Raw genomic sequence first — 23,294 nt, forward strand, 5'->3', positions numbered from 1 at the left:
GGCTGTTATTTATAGAGTCATAGTCATCGAGATGTACAGCATGGAAATTGACCCTTTGGTCCACCTGTCCATGCCAACCAGATATCCCAACTTAATCTAGTCCTCCCTGCTAGCACCCGGCCCATATCCCTCCAAACCCTTCCTATTCATATACCCATCCAAATGCCTCTTAAATGTTGCAATTGTACCAGCCTCCACCTCTTCCTCTGGCAGCCCATTCCATAGACGTACCACGCTCTGTGTGAAAGGTTTTCCCCTTAGGTCTCTTTTATATCTTTCCCCTCTCACCCTAAAACTATGTCTTCTAGTTCTGGACTCCCCAACCCAAGGGAAAAGACTTTCCATATTTACCCTATCCATGCCCCTCATAATTTTGTAAACCTCTATAAGGTCACCCCTCAGCCTCCGACGCTCCAGGGAAAACAGCCCCAGCCTGTACAGCCTCTCCCTATAGCTCAAATCCTCCAACCCTGACAACATCCTTGTAAATCTTTTCTGAACCCTTTCAAGTTTCACAACATCTTTCCGATATAAAGGAGACTGGAATTGCATGCAATATTCCAACAGTGGCCTAATCAATGTCCTGTACAGCCACAACATGACCTCCCAACTCCTGTACTCAATACTCTGACCAATAAAGGAAAACATACCAAATGCCTTCTTCACTATCCTATCTACCTGCGACTCCACTTTCAAGGAGCTATGAACCTGCACTCCAAGGTCTCTTTGAAGACTGACACAAAATATCTGTTCAACGTTTCTTCCATTTCATTTTTTCCAATTATTAATTCCCATACATCACCCTCTAAGGGACCAATATTTACATAGATATTCTTTTAGTTTTTATATAGTTGTAGAAACTCTAACTATGAATCTTCATATTTCTAGTCAGCTTTCTCTTATGTTCTTCATCTTTCACTTTTTTAATCATACTTGGCTAGTCTCTAAAATCTATTCAATCATCTAAGCTACCATTAGTTATCACATCTGAAGATCTGACCCCTGGTGGGGCGCGCGGGTTGGGGGTGGTTAGTGGAGAGGGGTGTCTCTCTGTTCTGCAATTGGTTAATAAACACTAGCAATTTGGTCTGGGTTCAATCTCGAGCAAGCACAGGTTGTCCACTAACATAGAGGTTAATCACTTCTGTGTTCCTCAAAGAAACAAAGATATTTTTATACTTTTTTGAGAGAAGTACAGGGCATCATTACGGAGCACATTCAGACAATTATCAATAAATTTTAATGAAATAACTTTATTGACAGCAACTTAGCCCAATGATATTTCCTGGGAACCAACCTTGTTTTCCAACATCCAAGTACTCCTATCTCACGAACCTAGTCTCTACACCTACATTGCAAGGTCAGTTAGGATGGCTAGTAATGTCTTATCGAGTTAAGTTATTTCTATGCTGTAAAGGAAGCATTGTCTGCTAATGTTTGTTGATGCAGACTATGGTTAGTTCATCTTTTAGCAGGGTTAAAAGCCCTTTTATGCAACATTAAGCAGAATTGTCAATTTGCAGCCCAGAAGCCACTTTGTCATGTTATTTGAATTAAGAAGTCATTTTATCACTGCCTATATTAGTAAGAGCATGTATTAGGTGGTTGTTCCTGACTACAACTAGTCACTTCAACCTGTATTCAGATTTTAGATCCTCATCTTCCTGCTTTGGTCATTCCATGACCACACCATAGGATGGGAGGACAGAGATTAGATCAATTGAATGGACACTAGAGACTGCCATACTTCCCTCTCCTCTGGGGAGGAAGTAGGGGTTGGCATCGCACCTCCTCATCTTCATTTGGATGGAGAAGAAGCATTTTCTGGGGGATCCAATGCTGTTAAAGAAGTTATTAGCTTAGCAATAATACATTTAACAATAGCAATCTCAGAAAAGAGACAAATTAAAACAATACCAATATACATGGCCAGATTTATCAACCAGTTGTACCTTGAGGCAAATCCCCAATCTCCCCATCCCGCGCCTTCCAATTGACTGATGAAGGTGCGGATGTTATCTACATACCTGGTAATATTACCGATGAGGTCAGTAACCCCCATCATACACTTGCCTTTCACTGTGGCGCAAACCCCACCCTCTTTTGCGAGTCGGTAGTCGCGTGCATACTGGTTTGTTGGGAAAATAGGAGTAATTCTGAAAGCATATCCTTAACTCCTGCTAAGGCCGCACCATCTTGTTGCCTAAGAGGGTGAGGCTGTAAATGAGATAATTTCGGTTTTGATGGCTAATAATTCCTGCAGACCCTCCTAAGGAAAATGTACTAAGAAATGCTTACCCCACAGACTGAGCTTTAGTGGTGCCCAAAGCCTTAGCATCCCTCCATTGTGCACAGAATTCAGGTGAGACTGAGCGTTTGACAAGGAAACCCCAATCCCATTCCCAGGTAATTGGACAGGGAACAGTTGGGAAACATGTTCCTACAGCTACAGCATAGGGAGTACATATTTCATTAAGAACAAGGAAGTTGGTTGGTTTACCTTGGCTGAGAAAATAGTAACCAGGTTTCGGTAGATAATGGAGGGAGCTTCCCATAAGAAGCAGGCCTATCTTTGTGACTTCCCCGAACATATGGGTAGTCCATGGCTACAAAGTATGGTTGTCCTGAGCATTTATGGTGAAAGCTGCTCAATAAAAAGATGTGGGTCTTTCGGTAAGTGATGCGGTTATTATCCCAGAATGGTTTCTTCCATCCCACAATTGAGAAGATGGAGGTGCCGTTAGGGGTCTCACAGTGAAGGGGGTGGTGCTGTTACCCATACCACAACGAGCCTGAATACCAGCAACAACAGAAACACACTCCTCCAAGATGCAGTCACATGAGATGCAAGGCCCCACAGTAGCAGTTGCGACATTTGATCATAGCACATGGAATAGTCTTGGTCACATTCACATAAGTGCACCCCCATCTCTTACCGTTGTAACAATTTGGATAGGCTACCTCAGACCTGTTGGAGGGAGTCCACAAGCAACTAGCAAGTGGGGATAATTAACAGTCAAAAGAAATATTAGGTCCGGTAAATGCCTTAGAAGCATTCCATACTCCTTCGTTGGGATTTGGGAGGGGGAAAGGGGTCAAAGAGTTTTTTGCTGATGTAAGGGCGTAACAGACCACTTCATCCCGGCTGAATATTTTATTATAACTCTGAAGAAACAGATTGTTAGTGAAACTTCTGGTCCCATTGGGCCCCCAACAAAACCCGGATATATGGAGATAGGTATGGCAGACCTGGATAAGGTACAGAAATCACAGGTGTGATTTCTCTTTCGCAGCGTGCAGATTTAGCCCTAGTTGAATAGGGGCAAGGCTTACCAGGGCCACCCATAGCACAACTGAAATCAAACTGGCACACAACACCTTGACAGGGTAAAGACCATTGAGACTTGTCCTGTAAATGAATTGTCTGATCTTCTTGATGCAGTTGACCATTGCGACAGTCATTCTCGGTAATGTTCCATGCATCGAAGCAATCAGTCTCTTGGCACCTAAGGACATCTTTTCTGCATAAATGATACACAATCTCTGATTGTTCAGGTTCACATGGGTAAACAGTCCCTTCTTGAGCACCATAGAGTCATAGAGTCATAGAGATGTACAGCATGGAAACAGACCCTTTGGTCCAACCCATCCATGCCGACCAGATACCCCAACCCAATCTAGTCCCAATGCCATCAATGACAAGTCCATATAGCAGAGTAAGTTTGATCTTCATCATCTCCCCCTTTGCAAGGGACTCGTCCGATGACTTTGCAATGATGGAGGTGCCTGGTGATCTTATCAGCTGTAGGAGTGGTGAGGAGAGTCTGGAAGGGCCCCTCCCATCGAGGTTGGAGGCTGTGGCATGTCTATTGTAACTGAGTATAAACTATTCCCTCCTTGCCAAGTGTGTACAAAATGCACATAATCAACTAAAATAGGCAGCAGCAAAGAAGGAACACAAACTTGTCCAGCAGGGGTTACCCACATTTTGGTTTGAGTATCGAGGGAATACCCTATTTGAGACCATAGTTTGAGCTCTTCAGCAGGGGCCTTTCCCTGTGATTTCTGTACTTTACCCAGGTATGGTATACCTATCCCTATATTGTCTCTATCCGGGTTTTGCTGGAGGCCCAATGGAACCAGACATTTGCGGTGTAAGGCTGCCTGCTTGGCAATTGCATCCACCTGCCCATTACTTTGGAAACTGTATCAGTTGCCTCAGCGTGAGCCAAACATCCTCATAACTGCCAGATTAATTGGACAAAACAGCATTACTATAATGCCGCCCCATGGGGGTTAAACATCCTCTATGTTCCCACAAGGCTCCAAAATCATGGAGCACAACGGAAGAGTCAGTGTATATTCAAGCATGTTGATTCCCCACGTTAGCTCAAAGGTAACATGAAAGGCACATCACTCCCCAGTGGCCACATTTCCACAGTTAAAGCAAAGGCCAGCCATTTCTCCCTGGGGGATTTTGCTTTCTTGTCCTCAGTCTCAAAGGTGTCATCCTGGGGCCTGCCTGTCCCCATTTCCAGGGTCCCCTCAGGAAAAGGTTGCTCAGCAGTTGTTGTTAGGTTGGCATCTGAGGTAGGTGAGGTATCCTGGTCCCAATTAACCCTGTCAGGGCTGGCACACGGCATTGGCGATCGCGAGTGTGCTGGATATAATCGGTTTGAACTGTAACTTGCATCATGGTTCAGTCTGGTTCTGGCCATCCCCATAGAAAACCATTGCTCACTTAATTTGTGACTGGAAATTCCTGGACTAGTTCATACTGTTTGTCTGGATCACATCAGTGACACTAGGTGGAAAACATTGCAAAAGCATAGGGTTAAACAAAGGTAATTGAGCTTCTTGGTTACTTTTCAACTATATACCACTTCCATCAGACAGATAGCCACATATTTCAGTCTTGTAACACAAGCCATTTGTATTCAGGGTACTCCCAGGATTTTGTATCACCCTTGAGCAAATTGGGCCAGTTTGTTCTTGTGGTCAGGGGCATGTTTCATTAACATTACTCTAATTCCCGGGATGGGCCCTGGTTTAGGATGGTGCAGGCCACTTATCCCCATGATATTGGCTATGAAGACTGAATGCTTCATTTTCAAAAGAAGGAAAGGTTTGTAATAAGGAGGGAGGGTGGTCTGTGCTGGGGACAATCAGGAGATGTTAGAGGCTCAAAGGGTATCCAGGAACATAATCCCCATCCTCATCCCTATCAGTGTCATCCCTCTTCCTCAAATAGGGTCAGTATGACAGACATAGGCTCAGGATTACAGGTAGAATCTAAGTTCTTTATTTTACAGCATTGTGGCTTTAACCCTGTTTGTATATTTCTCAGCCTTAGTGGCCTTACACTGTTTCTCATGTTCCTTTTATTTATTCATCTACCCATTCACAATACCTCCCACCTGTTGGGAGTTCCATCTGCTATACATACCTCTATCCCCCAATCACATCAGATTTCCTTCAACTTGCCAGAAAGGTATCTTTCCATTCTTTAGTTGACAATGAAGTAATGCAGCCATGCTTCAAATTAACCATGAGGCAATGAGACAGGTCACTGACAATGTGTAAAGGAAGAAAACCAAGCGATCCTGCCAATTAATTCTGATTTTGTGATTTAGGGCTAATACAATTAATTATATATAAAAAACAACATTATCTGTAATTCAGAGGTGGAAGCTAAACAAGTGACTAAGACATTTTAAAAGTCATCAATATAAACTGGAAATTCATTTATTCAGTAGTCAATATTTAAAATGTAAAATGTTAACAGTTTCCAATTCTGAAATCCACTATAATTACCTGGTTCTGGTCTTTAATTTAAATACCAGATTAGGTTCCTTAAACGGTCCTGACCAGTCATTGCTCATTTACAATGCTATAGGCCGTGAAATGACTGCAGCTGCCTTAAAAGTTCTCATCTACTCACATGGTAACAAAAAACTTCTAATGAACGAATAATGGCTGAATCCAAAGACACAGATATTAACCATAGGTTGTTAATTTTGTTACATGATTTATCACAACCTAATGTTGAAATGAAACTTCAATTGTCATTGAGGGAGGGGAATTAATATAAAATAAAGCTGTGACTGGCACATCATTATCACCAATGAAACACAGCAATTTTAAAATTAAGTGGAAACAAAAGAGTTTAAAAAAAATTAAATCTGCTAGTATCATTTTCTGAAAACAACGCTGTTGTTTTGGGATATTTATATTTCCAGCTTTACAAAATTTAACTAAATTAAATAAGGTTCATGCAATTCCTCCACTCAATGAGCAAATGTTAAAGTCAGAAGTGATTTTCTTCAATGTTAGGTTTAGATTAGGTTTAGCCTGCTCTCATCCTGGAACAGAATGATTCTGCCCCTTAAGTCCAGGTTTAGTGCTACTGCTTTACTCCCTTTAGTCAATTCTTTCATTAGTACAACACGTACTAATGCACGTGAGAGGGGTGAAAATGATCTTTGTCAATAACATGAAATTATGGGGAATTTGAGAGTAAGTTTATACTGATGTCAAATGATGCAGGATTGAAGGAAAAGGCCTTTATTTTAAAAAAAAGATGATAATGTTGCCTTCCTCTGTATTAAACTAATTTGAAATTAAATAAGATTGGCTTTCAAGCATAACAGTGATTCGTTAGAAATTGACAGTAGGGCAATCGTGGCCTGTAAGAAGGATAGGGTTCATATGTCATTTCATAATCACTGATGGATCCTAAACCTTAAAAGAAATCATGTTAAATTCCCAAAATGCAAATCAAATTCAAAATAGTCCTGGATCTTGAGCTCCAGCAATTAAAACACACAAACATTCAATCATCAACAAGCATATGTGCATCCAAACTGAATCTGAAAGGGTTAAATTTTCTGCAAGCTGCAGGGAATTAGCACTGATTCCCTCTGTCTCTGTCTCTCTCTCTCTTTCTTGCACACACACATTCCAAAAGTCAAAGTTAGGGAGTTTTATCCTCTTAAATCTTGGCTGTGGCACATAGCTGCTTAACCAAGTGTGCGAGAATTGTATCACTGACCAGCTTTCTTTTCTTTTAACATGACAAAAGCAGCAACCACCCTCTATATTTCATAAACAAAGAACACACACAAAAATAAACAGAACAAAAGACAAAGCAGCAAAGCAAGATAAGCCAAGCCAAACAGATACAACAGAGAAGATAATCTCGACCTAAAACATTCACTAATCAATAATCCGCCAATGAAAAACAAGACTAATGATTTCTGCAAAACATTCTCGACATTCTCAAACCCTGACAGTTTTGTCATAATATATTGCGATACTTCTTTGTTTTGTCTTTCACATAACAATTTAGAAATCACTTTAGACAGCTCCAATCCAACCAAATTCTGTTTCTGACTCCAATCACAGGTCCCCGATTTCCTGGAGTCACAGACTCCTTGGGGTCCCCGATCCCTTTGCTTTAGAGTCCCTGACTCTATTCACAGGTCTCTGACTCTATTCACAGGCCCCCGACTCTATTCACAGGCCCCCGACCTGTTAGTGGAAGTCCCTGACTTCCTGGGGTCCCCGACCTCACTCTTAGAGTGAATTCTTACCAGAGCTGATACATCTCGGGTTGGACCGAGATGATAAGCAGTGAGGGGTCAGGTCAACCACGACTTGAATGAGAGGAAAACCAAGTAGATATAAAAAACTCACATCCGGCTGGCCGATTTTTCTAAACTCATTAGTGGAGGACTCAAGGCTCTTACACCGCTGCCAACAATCTGTCCATGCCAAGTCCAGGTTACAGAACCAGATGATCTGGATCCCTGCAGGAGGTCTCTCTGTTCTGCGATTGGTCAATAAACACTAACAATTCAGTCTGGTTCTGTAAGATTTCACACTTTATTCAATCTTGAGCAGGTACAGGTTAAACACTTCTGTGTTCCTCGGAGAAACTGCGCACATGGCTTAAGACAAAGACATTTTTATACTGTTTTTGAGAGAAGTACAGGGCATCATTACAGATCACATTCAGACAATTATCAATTAATTTTAATGAAATGACTTTATTGACAGCAATTTAGCCCAATGATATTTCCTGGGAATTAATCTTATTTTCCAACATCCAAGTACTCCTATCTCATGAACCTAGCATCTACACCTGCATGTGCAAGGTCAGTTAGGATGGCTAGTAATGTCTTATCGAGTCGAGCTATTTTTATGCTGTAAAGGAAACATTGTCTGCTAATGTTTGTTGATACAGACTATGGTTAGTTCAGCTTTTAGCAGGGTTAAAAGCCATATTATGCAGCTTTAAGCAGAATTGTCAATTTGCAGCCTAGAAACCATTTTGTTATGTTATTTGCATTAAGAAGCCATTTTATTGCTGCCTATTTTAGTAAGAGCATGTCGTCCTGACTACAACTAGTTACTTCAGCCTGTACTCTGATTTCAGATCCTTACATTTATCATCAATCTTCACTGTATGGCATACATTTTTATTCAATTTGATACTCTCCTTAACTTCCTTATTAGGCAATATAATGCATCCTTCTCACATAGTGGATGAAAGAATCTTTCAATTGGACAGTGATGTACATCTGCAGTGCATGGATAACACTGGCTAAAATGCTTCCTAAACTCTCTGAGTAAAAAGATTGGAACACAGTAAGGAATTTGAGAGTTCTGCAAGTTTTAGCTTTGGAGATAACACAATAAGGTCTTTAAAAAGTGTAGGAAATCCTTATAAACTATCCTTAGACAAGACCTTCGAAACACATGACCACATCCATCTTGAAAATCACGATATGGAAACACTACCATCTTCATACCACTGACTATCCTAACTTGGAAATGTATCACTGTTCCTTCATTGTCATTGGGTCAAAATCCTGGAATTCCCTCCCTAACAGTCTACCTACAATACATGGACTGCAGCAGTTCAAGAAGGCAGCTCACCACCATCTTCTCAAGGCAATAAACACTGGCCTTCTAGCAACACTCACGTCCCATGAGAGATGTTTTTTAAAAAGCCAGTATCAATCAGTTCATTAACATGGGAGCAGTGTCAAATGAAATACTACTGTTTATGCACCTCCACATTATTGTAGCTCCAGTGAAGAAAGTAAGGAAATGTTATTGACACTAAATGTGACAAAGGTTTTGGAAGAGTGGGGAGAATAAAATTGAGATAGACAATCAGCCTTTATCACATTTAATAACAGAGCTGGCATGATGGGCTCAATGGCCTACTCCTGCTCTGATTGATTGTGTTTTCTGTTTTTCACTATCCACGAACCCTAGCTCATAATTACTCAGTAGCTTCCAAAGTGGCTACTGGACCTTTAAATCACAGAATACAATACTTACTGCTAAAAAAGGGGCTGTAGAATTTTGCTCCTCAGTCCCTGTTTGGTGGCATCTTCTACTGTGTAGTAACTCATGTAAAATTTTAAATCTTTGTCCTATTTCAGAAAGAAGTTCTTTATGGTCACTTGGCCTGAATAATCCCATAAATCCTGACTATGCCAGAATTGAACAGCTTTTCTGCTTCTCCTTATCACAAACGAAAGAGAAAGACCAAACCCTCTTCAAAAAGGAGCCAAAGGAGGTAGCTACAGACGAATGCATTGTTTTACGGAAAGTATAATGTAATCATTCAACTTAACTCTTTTGTTAAGTTATACGAAAAAGTCAAAGTGTTTCTGAAAGTAAGAATATATTTGCTACCTTTCTGCTTTGTTTTAAGTTCTTAAATATCAACCTTGGCTCAGTGGGAGCAATCCCAATTCCTTAATAATAGGTTCAAGCCTTATGCCAAAGACAAACAAATAAACCCCAGTTACTGCTTTAGTGCAGTACTGTAGAGGTTATTATTAAACTATTATTAAGCTAGAAAGGGTGCAGAAGACATTTACCAGATTGTTGCCAGGAACAGAGGGTTTCAGTTATAAGGAGAGGCTGGATAGGCTGGGACTTTTCTCACTATAGCGTAGGAGGTTGAGGGGTGACCTTACAGAGATTTATAAAATTGTGAGGGGTGTGGATAAGGTAAATGGCAGGTGTCTTTTCTCTAGGGATAGAGCATTTCAAGAGGAGGGGACATATTTTTAAGGTGAGAGGAGAAAGATTCAAAAGGGACACGATGGGCTTTTATCTTACACAGAAACTGGTTTATGTGTGGAATGGACTTCCAGAGAGTGTGGTGGATGTGGAACATTACAAATTTAAAAGGCATATGGATAAGTGCATGAATAAGAAATGTTTGGAGGGATATGGGCCAAGCACAGGCAGGTGGGACTAGTTTGTTTTGGGATTATGGTCACACGGACTGGTTGGATTGAAGGATCTGTTTCTGTGCAGTATGACTCTAAATGGTAGTATTTTTAGGATTAAGTGTAAGGTAAGAGTCCTATTTGCTTTCTCAGATTGTAATCAAAGAGCCAGGAGCACAATTTACTGAGATAAGGTACTCCGCTGGTTTAATGGTTGATCATTTATTGCTCTACTGACACCATCAAACAGACAACTTGGTTGTTTGTGGAAGTCTTACAGAAAACACACTGGCCATTTGCCTACTTAATAAGAGTTAACATCGATTCTAAAATAATTTATGAAGTCCTTGGGGACATACTGAGGCTGTCAATGATGCTGCATAATTGTCAGATCTTTCTTTCTATGTATACTGATTGTTTATTTTAAATAAAACTATATACAACACTGTCATTATTGAATGTGAGTAAAATGAATATTTGGAAACATTCCTGCACTAGAATTAATACAGTTCTGTGGATGTACAAACACACGGCAAGATTTATTTTAACAACTGTTTCTGAAGAGAAATAGGAATGCTAAACAAAGAACTTTGGAACCCTCACCTCTTCCCTAACATTTGTTGTTGCATTTTTTTTCAGGTTACATTTCTAGACTCTAAGAAAAGCCTTACTTTGAACATATTTTTAAAACCGTTCAAATGGTGAGTGATGCTGCATAATTGGCTCAGATATTTTGATGATCAGATGGTCATTCCTGTACATTAGGCTGTAGTTTTATGCCAAGACTATGCAGAAGCCCAGGAAATTGAATTTTCTGATAAGCAATTCCTCTGGGTCTGAAAGCCTCCAAACAAAACCCTCAACTTTAGAGGTTTCCGACTCAGTAAAGCTTAACTCTTACCCAGAAAATTTAAAGGGTTAAAAATCTACTCTATTTCTTGGGTAACTATTAAAATGAATTTCCAACGCATCACTGACCACTCCAAATGCAACCCCTTAACCCATGACACTCCCTGACCAATATCCTTCCTCTACCAAGACTTTACCTGGCCTAACCCCACTGGACATGACAGCCCATACTACTTCACATTCCAATCCTGCAGTCCCAACTATACCATCCACACACACACACACACACACACACACACACCCACTGCCACTCAAACCAACTCTGCTGGATCCAATATCTCTTCCCCAGCACTGACCTGATTTCACACTGCCAGACTTGGAAATGACCTCCTGCCCTCCTCCCCAGACCTAACCCTGACAACAAAAAATTCACTCTACAACCGGACTCTTCCTGATTCTCTTGGATTCGACAACTCCCCCTCCCGAACTGCCTCTGGCTTAACCTGACATAGAAATACTCTCAGACTAACCTGCCAGATCCCGTCTTCTTGCTCATTCCCCCCAGTACAATCCCCTCTGATCCAATACCCACCTAATCTGCCCTGACCTCCCAGCTCTGATACTGCCAACCTCAGGCCTGAGCAGCCTGCCTATCAGCCTTGATACGTGCACCCCTTGATCTGAACCTCCCCACCCTGCACAGACCCATCACACTCTCACAAATCACAACCCTGATCAAATCAAATGGATCGGTTTGAGTGACAGTTAGAGGCAATGAGGAACTTACAAGAGCAAGGGGGTGTGACGGATGGCAGTTATAGGAAGGGAGAAAAGTTGCAGGTACAGTCACATAAATGGGTTAACTCCAGGAAAGGTAAGAGAGGTAGGCAGGGAGTGCAGGAGTCTTCTGTGGCTATTCCCATTTCAAACAAGTATGCTATTTTGGAAACTGTAGGGGGTGATGGATTCTCAGGAGAATCATTGAACTCTCTGGTATCAAGACTGGCTCTAATGCAATGAGGGGTATGGCAGGTTCCAAGAGATCGATTGTGTTAGGGGATTCTCCAGTCCAAGGCACAGACAGACATTTCTGTGGCCAGCAGCAAAATATCAGAATGGTGTATTGCCTCCCTGGTGCCAGGTTCAAGGATGTCTCAGAGAGGGTGCAGAATGTTCTCAAGGGGGAGAGGACCCAGCAGGAACCAATGTCATAGGAAGGGAAAAGGATGACATTCTGAAGGGAGGTTACAGCGAGTTAGGCAGGAATTTAAAAAGGAGGTCCTCAAGAGTAGTCCTATCTGCATTACTCCCCGTGCTACAAGCTAGTGAGAATAGGAATAGGAGATAGAGTAGATGAATGCGTGGCTGAGGAGCTGGTGTATGGGAGAAGGATTCACATTTTTGGATCATTGGAATCCCTTCTCGGGTAGAAGTGACCTGTACAAGATGGTCGGATTGCACCTACATTGGAAGGGGACTAATATACTGGCAGGGAGATTTGCTAAAGCTGCTCAGGACAATTTAAACTAGTAAGGTGTGGCAGGGGGGAGGGGGGCAGGGAGGTGTTGGGACATAGGGAGATAGTGAGGAAAGAGATCAATCTGAGATTAGTAGAGTTGAGAAAAGAAGCGAGTCAAACAGTCAGGGCAGGCAGGGACAAAACAAGTAGGACTGATAAATTAAACTGCATTTATTTCAATGCAAGGGGCCTAACAGGGAAGGCAGATGAACTCAGGGCATGGTTAGGAACATGGGACTGGGATATCATAGCAATTACGGAAACATGGCTCAGGGATGGACAGGACTGGCAGCTTAATGTTCCAGGATACAAATGCTACAAGAAGGACAGAAGGGGAGACAAGAGAGGAGAGGGGGGTGATGTTTTTGGTAAGGGATAGCATTACAGCTGTGCTGAGGGAGGATATTCCCAAAAATACAACCAGGGAAGTCATTTAGGTGGAACTGAGAAATAAGAAAGAGATGATCACCTTATTGGGATTTCATTATAGACTCCATAATAGTCAGAGGGAAATTGAGAAACAACTTTGGAAGAAAATCTCAGTAATCTGTAAGAATAATAGGGTGGTTATGTTAGGGGATTTTAACTTTCCAAACATAGATTAGGACTGCCATAGTGTTAAGGGTTTAGATGGAAAGGAATTTGTTAAGTGCGTACAAGACAATTTTCTGATTCAGTATGTGAATGTACCTACTAGAGAAGGTGCAAAACTTGATTTACTCTTGGGAAATTAGGCAGGGCAGGTGACTGAGGTGTAAGTGAGGGAGCATTTTGGGGCCAGTGACCATAATTCTATTAGTTTTAAAATAGTGATGGAAAAGGATAGACCAGATCTAAAAGTCAAAGTTCTGAATTGGAGAAAGGCCAATTTTGACAGTATTAGGCAAGAACTTTCAAAAACTGATTGGGGGCAGATGTTCGCAGGTAAAGAGATGGCTGGAAAATGGGAAGTCTTCAGAAATAAGATAACGAGAGTCCAGAGAAAGTAAATTCCTGTTAGGGTGAAAGGAAAGGCTGGTAGGTATAGGGAATACTGGATGACTAAAGAAATTAAGGGTTTGGTTAAGAAAAAGAAGGAAGCATATGTCATGTATAGACAGGATAAATTGAGTGAATCTTTAGAAGAGTGTAAAGGCAGTAGGAGTATACTTAAGAGGGAAATCAGGAGGGCAAAACGGGGACATGAGATATCTTTGGTAAATAGAGTTAAGGAGAATCCAATGGATCTTTACAAATACATTCAGGACAAAAAGATAACTAGGGAGAGATTAGGGCCCCTCAAGGATTAGCAAGGCAGCCTTTGTGTGGAACCACAGGAGATGGGGAGATAATAAATAAATATTTTGCATCAGTGTTTGTGGTGGAGAAGGACATGGAAGACATAGAATATAGGGAAACAGAAGAGGAAATGCTGGATGTCTTGAAACACATAAAAGTAGATAAATCCCCAGGACCTGATCAGGTGTACCATTGAACTCTGTGGGAAGATAGGGAAGTGATTGCTGGACTCCTTGCTGAGATATTTGTATCATCGTTAGTCACAGGTGAGGTGCCGGAAGACTGGAGGTTGGCTAATGTAGTGCCACTATTTGAGAAAGGTGGTAACAACAAGCCAGGGAATGATAGACTAGTGACCCTGACGTTGGTGATGGGCAAGTTGTTGGAGGGAACCCTGAGAGACAGATGTCCACGTATTTGGAAAGGCAAGGACTGATTATGGATAGTTAACATGGCTTTATGCGTGGGAAATCATGTCTCACGAACTTGATTGAATCTTTTGAAGAAGTAACAAAGAGGATTGAGCAGTAGCCATGACCTATATGGACTTCAGTAAGGCTTTCGACAAGGTTCCCCATGGGAGACCAGTTAGTAAGGTTAGATCTCACAGAATACAGGGAGAATTATCTATTTGGATACAGAACTGGCTCAAAGGTGGAGAGTTGTTTTTCAGAATGGAGGCCTGAGACCAGTGGAGTGCCACAAGGATTGGTGCTGAGTCCACTACTTTTCGTCATTTATATAAATGATTTGGATACGAGCATAAGAGTTACAGTTAGTAAGTTTGCAGATGACACCAAAATTGGAGGTGTAGTGGACAGTGAAGAAGATTACCTCAGATTGCAATAGGATCTTGATCAGATGGACCAACGGGCTGAGAAGTGGCAGATGGAGTTTAATTTAGATAAATGCGAGGTGCTGCATTTTGAGAAAGCAAATCTTAGCAGGACTTATACACTTAATGGTAAGGACCCAGGGAGTGTTGCTGAACAAAAAGACCTTGGAGTGCAGGTTCATAGCTCCTTGAAAGTGGAGTCGCAGGTAGATCGGATTGTGAAGAAGACATCTGGTATGCTTTCCTTTTTTTGTCAGAATATTGAGTACAGGAATTGGGAGATCATGTCGTGGCTGTATGTGACATTGGTTAGGCCACTTTTGGAATATTGCATGCAATTCTGGTCTCCTTCCTATCGGAAGGATGTTATGAAACTTGAAAGGGTTCAGAAAATATTTACAAGGATGTTGCCAGGGTTGGAGGATTTGGGCTATAGGGAGAGGTTTTATAGGCTAGGGCTATTTTCCCTGGAAAAAGTGAGGACTGCAGATGCTAGAAATCAGAACTGAAAATGTGTTGCTGGAAAAACGCAACAGGTCAGGCAGCATCCAAAGAGCAGGAGAAGGGCTCATGCCCGAAACTTTGATTCTCCTGCTCCTTGGATGCTGCCTGACCTGCTGCACTTTTCCAGCAACACATTTTCAGCTATTTTCCCTGGAGTGCTGGAGGCTGAGGGGTGACCTTACAAAGGTTTACAAACCTCTGTGAGGTCACCCCTCAGCCTCCAACGCTCCAGGGAAAACAGCCCCAGCCTTTAACTGGGGTTTACAGAGGTTTACAAACCTCTGTGACTCTATGACTAAATCCAGCAGCTCCGGACTTCATCCCTCAACGACACTCTACTCCTCACAGTACATCCCCTCAGCACTCAGACACTTATGTGGCACCCTCTCCCAACTTTCACTCTACTCCCTCATCCACCTGGCACCCTTGCCTACACTTACTTTACTCATTTACCTTTCCTCTGGCACCTTTAAACAAGAAAACCCCTGAAACATAGCAGCAAGTACTGGAACAAAGAACGTATTTTGACCTGCAATGTTATCCTTACACTGCATGGATATCTCCTGGTTTCTTCTGATGCATACATTCAGGACAAGTCAGACTTGGAATTTTGCCAGAAAAAACATCAGAAGACAAGTGGATAATTTAAAAAAGGATTACCATTGGTCGAATCTGTTTCAATAGCAATCAGAAAATCTGGGCCATTGTTATTTTTATGTAGCTAATGATGTGTTTTGAGTTCTTTTGTATTTTTACAATACAAATGTCGGGTTTACCTTGAATTTTTCTCCTTCTTTTATATTATTATCTTCTGTGAGTTAATGTTCCAACCACGTAAATGTTCACAATTCAAGGATTTTGGGCACCAAACTTAAACTGATAAAGGGTCCCAGCAATACAAATAAAATAACAAAAAATTAAGCGACACCAGCAACACAATCAAGGCCTTCAAGATGGAATTTATCATTTAATTAGGAATATTGTGCAAATCTATTGAGAGAAGGTGAAGGAATCGCAGTTAGGTAAATTGCTCCTTCAGACTTGACAGGAAGATATTTCCTTCTGATCTGTTACCATTCTGTGAGTTTTAAGTAACTTTGAGGGAAGAATCGTATTGTTGAAGGAACGTGAGGTCAGCAGATTTCATTCTGTTCAAAATTATTCACAAATTATGCTCCATTGATTTGTTAGAAATCATGCAATTTGACAGTCCATTGAATACATCATCATTAGAATGCTATTTCATTTGCGAGATAGAGGGAGGGGCTGATCCTTTGAGGGGATCAAACCCCCAAAGTTGGTTTGAATGTTATCCCCTTCACCCATGTCCTGTGGGATACTCTCCTGGGACAAGAGAAAAATAGCTAACATTTTACGCATATGAATATTTATTCACACAGTCCTCTATGTATTTTAAATTACTAATGCACAACAGGTGGGTCTGCCTATACAATACCCTCTTAGAGCAGTCTTTTCTATATCCATTATATAAATACAAATCATCAGGGACCATCCTTCTCGCATTTATCTCTCTTACCCGACTGCTCACCCCAACGACTCTCTTCCCATGGAAACACAATTTCTCCATTAAAACTGAACAGTTACAGCAGTCAAAAAACAATTTGTGCTAGTTAATTTCCTGACTCTGCCAGCACAGGTGCTCTGACATTTACCCTCTCTTTTAAAGAGGTTGTTTATTTCATTCAATATCATGTTGCATTGTAACTTCAGTGATTTGGTTACAGCTCCCTTCCATTTATATTCTTTATTACTGGATTCAAAAATGAAAGTGTCGGAGTTCATTTTAGCTGCATCTGGTAACTCTACACCACCTTGTGGTCGATGGCAGGCACACAGTACAACTGTGCAAAATATCAAGAGAAACATGAAGCTGCAAGAGTCTCTGAGTTATAAGTGCCTTTCTTAGATGAAAACATATAGGGCACAAGACAATTAGTGAAATTATGGGATGATCCTGTAAAAAATGAAATCGTTGGTGAGAATGCTCATGTTGCAGGCCAAGAGCAATGGTACACCCTCTGTCACCTTCTCTCCCCTTCCCCCTCTCCAATGGGACTGTCTGTTCTTTCCATTCTTGGCAGTTAGACATGCCATTGTTCTGCCATTCTCATATTCCAATCACTTAGTCTGCTCCATCAACATCCATTCTCCCCCAATATTGCATAAGTGCTGCCCCCTCCACATGTCAACTCTGATGAAGAATCATCTAGACTTGAAATGTTAGCTTGCCCTCTCTGCCTGACCTGCTGTGATCTCTAGCATTTTTTGTTTTCAGAGCAATGGTAACTTTCCCACACATCATAGAAGCAAGTAGTTTGTCAATAATCCTTGAAATCAGAAGCAGGGTCCTCCCCATTTACAACACCATTTCCTGTTAAATTAACCCACCTTGTTTACCATTAGAAAACTCGCAGGGCTCCTACAATCTCGGACAAATCCTGTAGACATTAATTAGCAACTGTCTTTAAGCTAGTGATTGGGCTGTCCTGTTCATGTTTGAGCAAGGGTACTAATTGCAATAATAGAATCAAAAATGGCTAGCTGATCTGTTGTTGGGCAGCATTCATATCACAAAACCATCTTCATTTCTCCAACGAGATGCTTTTAAAACTTAACAGTCTTACAAATGTTGCCTTACAACAGGAGGGTAGGAAGGCTTTGCTGAATCTGTTGGTGAGGAATGCCAAATGGTGCAAATTTCACTGGAAGAATGTCATATCATAAGATTTACTGGAGGGGAGCAAACAAAAAACAACTAAAGTAGAACCTTTAATGAAGGATCCTCAAACTAAAATGTTATTGTTCCTCTTTTCACAGATACTGCTTGACCAGCTGAGTATTTCCAGACTTTTTTAGATCAAATCTCCATAATTCACAGTATTTTCCTTCTGTACCACTGTATTAGGTAACTGAATTAGGTTACATTAGCTAACATAATTATTTAATCTCCTTTCCTACAACTCAAAACTAAAGTGGGCAGATTTCTGTTGCATTTCCCAAAGTATTGGATATCCTTGCTATTAGAGCATCTCTACAATCTCCTCAAACTTTAAGGACACCATAATGAGGGCTCACAGAGTCAGAATATTGAGTCAAACATTCTCTGATGAAAAGAAACACTAAACACTTTCACTTCAGTGGTTATGAAGTTTTGGAATTCACAATCACAGAGAGTTGTGAATGCTCAGTTGTTGAGTATATTCAATTCAGGGATCAGCTACGTTTGGGTGACTAAGAAAATGGTGGATAGTGTGAGGAGCCTTGACTAAAATAAAAATTCATTTATGATCTTATTGAATGGGGGAAGAAGATTCAAAATGAATCAATCACATTAACATGTACAAAAATATACAAATATACAAATTATGAAGTATTAGGCCATTCAGCCACCCGAGCATTTCCCCCACTTGAAAAGATTGTGGCTGATCTGATTGTAACCTCAAAGCCACATTCTTTCCTTCTCCTTATAACCTTTCATCCCCTTTTACTTCACATGAATGTATGTATCTTGGCTTTCAAAATAGGCAAGGAATCTGCTTCCATCAGCATTTCAGGAAGATAGTTCCAAAGACTCGCAAGCTTAAAAAAATTCACCTAATTTATATGTTAAATGGGTGACCACTGATTTTTAATCAATTACTCCTAGTCCTTCATTCTGCCATAAGACGAAACATTGAGTCCAAACCAATGGTGTCGAGAGCCCTCAGGATCTTATGCATTTCAGTAATATCTTCTAATATCCAGTAAATACAAGCCTACTCTATTTGAGCTTTCCTCAGAAGACAAACATCTCATTCCAGATATTAGTAAGGAAAGCTTGATCTGAACTGCCTTAAATTTTTCAAAAAGTAAGGTTACTAATATACGCACAAGACTCTAGATCTGGTCTCACCAGTGCCCCCTGGATATGCCTATTATGCTATTCCCTAACCATGAGCTTTCATTTTCTACAATTTCATTTGATGTGGCAAATTATCAAATGCCTTCTGGAAATCTAAGTACAGAAGATCCAATGATGCCCTTTAACCACAGCATGCATTACCTACTTAAAATACTCAAATAGATTGGGTAAACGTGATTTCCTTTTCATCAAACCATGTTGACTCTGCCTAATTACCTTGAACACATCCACATGCACTTGTTATAACTTCTTTAAATAATAGTTTCCAACATTTTCCCTGTGACAGATGTTAAACTTACTAGCCTGGTCCGTCCCGCAAACTGTCCCCCTTCATTTTTTAATTTAGAAGTTATATATTCTGTCTCTGAAAAAGACAACCATCCTCAATCAAAGGAGTTTTGGAAAATTAAAAGCAAAGCATCAACTGTTTCAATAATTAACAATGTTTTTTAGACTTTAGGACGAAGTCCATCAGAACACAATCACTTGTCAATGTGTAACTCCAACTATTTACTATTGTTTCACTGGTGATTGTGAATTTCCTAAGTTCCTCCCTCCCTTTGATCTAAGTTAAAAATCACACAACACCAGGTTATAGTCCAACTGGTTTAATTGGAAGCACGCTAGCTTTCGGATCGACGCCCCTTCATCAGGTGATTCGGAGCGTCGCTCCAAAAGCTAGTGTGCTTCCAATTAAACCTGTTGGACTATAACTTGGTGTTGTGTGATTTTTAACTTTGTACACCCCAGTCCAACACCGGCATCTCCAAATCATGACCCTTTGATTAATGTTGACTAGAAAATGAGAACTCTCTCACTCTTCTTCAACTAGTGACAGAAATTCAACAGCTCCAATAGTGCTAAGTGCCTGCTTAACTTTCTAAACTAGAAATCGAACCATAGCACTAAGACTTGGTGAATTAATTCTGGCATCTTTACACAACTTACAGCAGAATACGTTATAGGGTCATGGATATTTTTGCAGTTGTGTGCATGTCAAAGTGTGAGTAAATGAGAAGGAAAATAAGAAGAATAATGCTCAATCATAGATTGGGAAGATCTCTGATTCACCTTCTTCCCCTCTTACAGAGTATTATTCTGTGGCTTTGCCTTATGTTCTGCTCCTTTTTGGACTTGGTGTCTTTATTTATGTCCCAACTTGTTTTGCAACTTGGGCAGGTATCTTCACATGCTGAAAGATGACACAACCCTGCCATATGACCAACCTGTAGCCCAATTGTGGTCTCAATAATCGATTGTTAATCATGGATCTATATTGTATCAACTTACTTAAATGCTTGAAAATCTTTGAAGATGTAGTAATACCAAGCTTTTAACTACATGTTGTGTTTGAATGAGTCTACATGGTCAACAGGAAATCAGTTGTGAGATGGGCCTGCAATAAACATGTCACAATAATGCACATGTAATTAATGTGCATTATGTGGATATTTTTATATGTTAACTGCTGACTCATTCATAATTAATAAATGGAATAACTGAATTTAGCTTAACTGTTACTTTTTTTATCTGCTTTTTTTCACCTCTTTCCAGGTATTGCTTGTAGCGAACTCCATATTGATCACAGTTTAATTAATTCTGTAATATTATTTTAACATATTTGCAGCTCTAATGAAGAACTAGCAGAAATGGTCCAAAAGGGTAGCAAATCTAGATTTGATGTGGAAGTTTTGCAACAATTAAAGAAACTGCTGCCAGATGAACATGAAGTAAGCACTGTTCAATGTTCTATGTTCTATACAGCTAAACAAGAATGAGAGCAGTTTGGATACTTTACCTTGCTAGGTATAGTTCTTCATTGCAACATTTTAATTTGCTATGTGCAGAGAGAAAATATAATAACTTACAAAGAAGAAAAAGAAAAATTAGCGAATGGAGATCATTTCTACCTTTGCCTTCTCAATGTGCCTTGGTATCAGTAAATATCAGTAGTCACAGAATCATAGAGATGTACAGTTCCCAATAACTTTTTTCTTCATAGAAAATTGGAAATAAGGTTACCCTATCATCTCCCTTCTATCAATTTGATATTTACTTTCCACTTTAGATTTGAGGGGAAGCACCAACAATGACTAAAAAGGTAATTTTTGTTAAGGCTGTGATCTTCAGCTAGCAATAAGCAGTGCATCGATTTCAATACTTGAAATAACTTGCCTGCTTTATCTGGACTCTGTGCTCAGCATTCTGTATATCTGATTCAGAGATATGAAATTTGCCATGTACAAGCTGAAACTCAGATCCTCTACCATTCTGGGAAATCTTGTAAAGCTGTGTTTTTCACAGTTCCAAACTGATACAATTTGCCAAATGTTGAGTTCTTCATTTTCATTTACAAAGTGTGCACTTTTTAATCCTAACCTTTGTTAGATTTTTTTTCCTCCACATTCCTTCAACCTTCACTGCCATATGCCATTTCCTGGGCAATAGAACAGGAAGCCAACTTTTTTTCAGAATTTGGCCAATATTTTTTCCTTTGTGTTGGTCATCAAAATTGTGGAGAACTGCTTGATTTCTCTCGGTAGCTTCCTCTGGTGATACCACAAAGTATATACTCTCTATGTGGAACATCTGACACATTTCCTACGACCTGAGATGATCACAATGTTTACTGGAGCATAAAATGTTCTACAACCTCTTGCCTTCCATGCTGCCTCACTCCCTCAGCAACAGGTGGCATTGTGTGATTTTTCTATGGTACAACTGCAGAGCTATTATAGATACTTTTTTTCATCATACCAAAGAAATGGTAAAGAAGACACTAAAGACTTTGTAATATCATTTTGTTTTGCTTTCCCATCTACAGCTATGAGTTACGGATTGACTGTTTATTGTCATGTGAAGACATAGCAGTTTTACAAAATGTTCACCGACCAAACGCAAAGCTGATTAAAAAGGCATGTGAAAGTGAGTTTTATACAAATATTTGCTTTTCTCAAAATATTTGTTCCTGGTTGACTAAGCTATCTAATAAATTATGATTAGATAATAGTTAAAACAATGTAACACCTAATATATTCTAGTCTGTAAATTAAATGGCTGATTTGAATCTATTGCTAAAATTACCAAAAATTAACTGTTATGAAAGTAGTGAAGTCAGGATAAGACATGCTATTGTAAATGGCTTTCTGAATGAGTTAAATGTGCAGTTTACCACATATCTTACATTTATCTAGCACCATGCCTCACCAAGGTTTAAACTGACTAAAAAGCATATCAGGAGGAATGAAGAGGTTTTTTTTAAAGGAAGAAAGAGAGAGTTGGAGATGCAGAAAAGATTTAGGGAGGGAATTCTAGCATAATGGGTTGAGACAGATGGTCATTAATGGTGGGCAAGAAGGGGAGTAGGTGAAGGGGAAATGCTGGTGAACAAGACGGTGCACAAGATGGTCATTTGGTTTTCTGTGGACAACCACAGGGAGCCATGCTACCAGTCCAAGGCATCCAGGACACAAAAAACAGCCTGCATTAGTACTGTGTCTGTGGTGAAGCAAGAAGCCCAGTGATGCAGGAATCCGGTCAATGATCTTCGGCACTCCACAAGAGCAAATGCTGCTGTCTTCTCTCTGCTGCCTCACACTGACAGGCGATCTATCAATCTAAACCTGCTATCGCATATGCCTTTCAATAAGGTTCATGCATTCAACATACACTATTGCATGCATCAATACAAATTAAACCTCTCAAGCACCTCATTCTCTCAAACTATTAATCTTCCCTGACCTCTGAGATTCCCATTCACTCCTAGGCACAGCTCATCACCTCTCCTGCTCATGTTTTATGGAGACATTGCTGTTTCTTCTGGGTCACTGGGTCAAATCCCGGAAGTGCCTCCCTAATAGCATAGTGGGTCTATTTACAGCATATGCGCTGCAACAGTTCGATAAGACAGCTCACTACCATCTTCTCAAGAACAACTATAGACAGACAATACACATTGACCCAGACCCAGCCTGCAACACCTTTGTCCCACAAATGAATTGTTTAAAAAACATCATTACTAACTGCTCTTTCATCATCTTTCATCATACACAATCCCTCCTTTGCCCATTGCAGGGAAATCTGTTTCACAACTGGGCTAAGGCTGGGGAAGAAGCTGGCATATATCTGAAT

At 40.4% G+C, this 23,294-nt stretch overlaps 1 pseudogene; it reads left to right on the top strand.

The window, feature by feature from the left end:
• Nucleotides 1-23,294, top strand: part of LOC140475913 (inverted formin-2-like) — an 80,010-nt pseudogene that overhangs the window by 36,397 nt on the left and 20,319 nt on the right.

This window comes from Chiloscyllium punctatum, chromosome 4 (genome assembly GCF_047496795.1).
Source record: "Chiloscyllium punctatum isolate Juve2018m chromosome 4, sChiPun1.3, whole genome shotgun sequence".
NCBI lineage: Eukaryota > Metazoa > Chordata > Chondrichthyes > Orectolobiformes > Hemiscylliidae > Chiloscyllium > Chiloscyllium punctatum.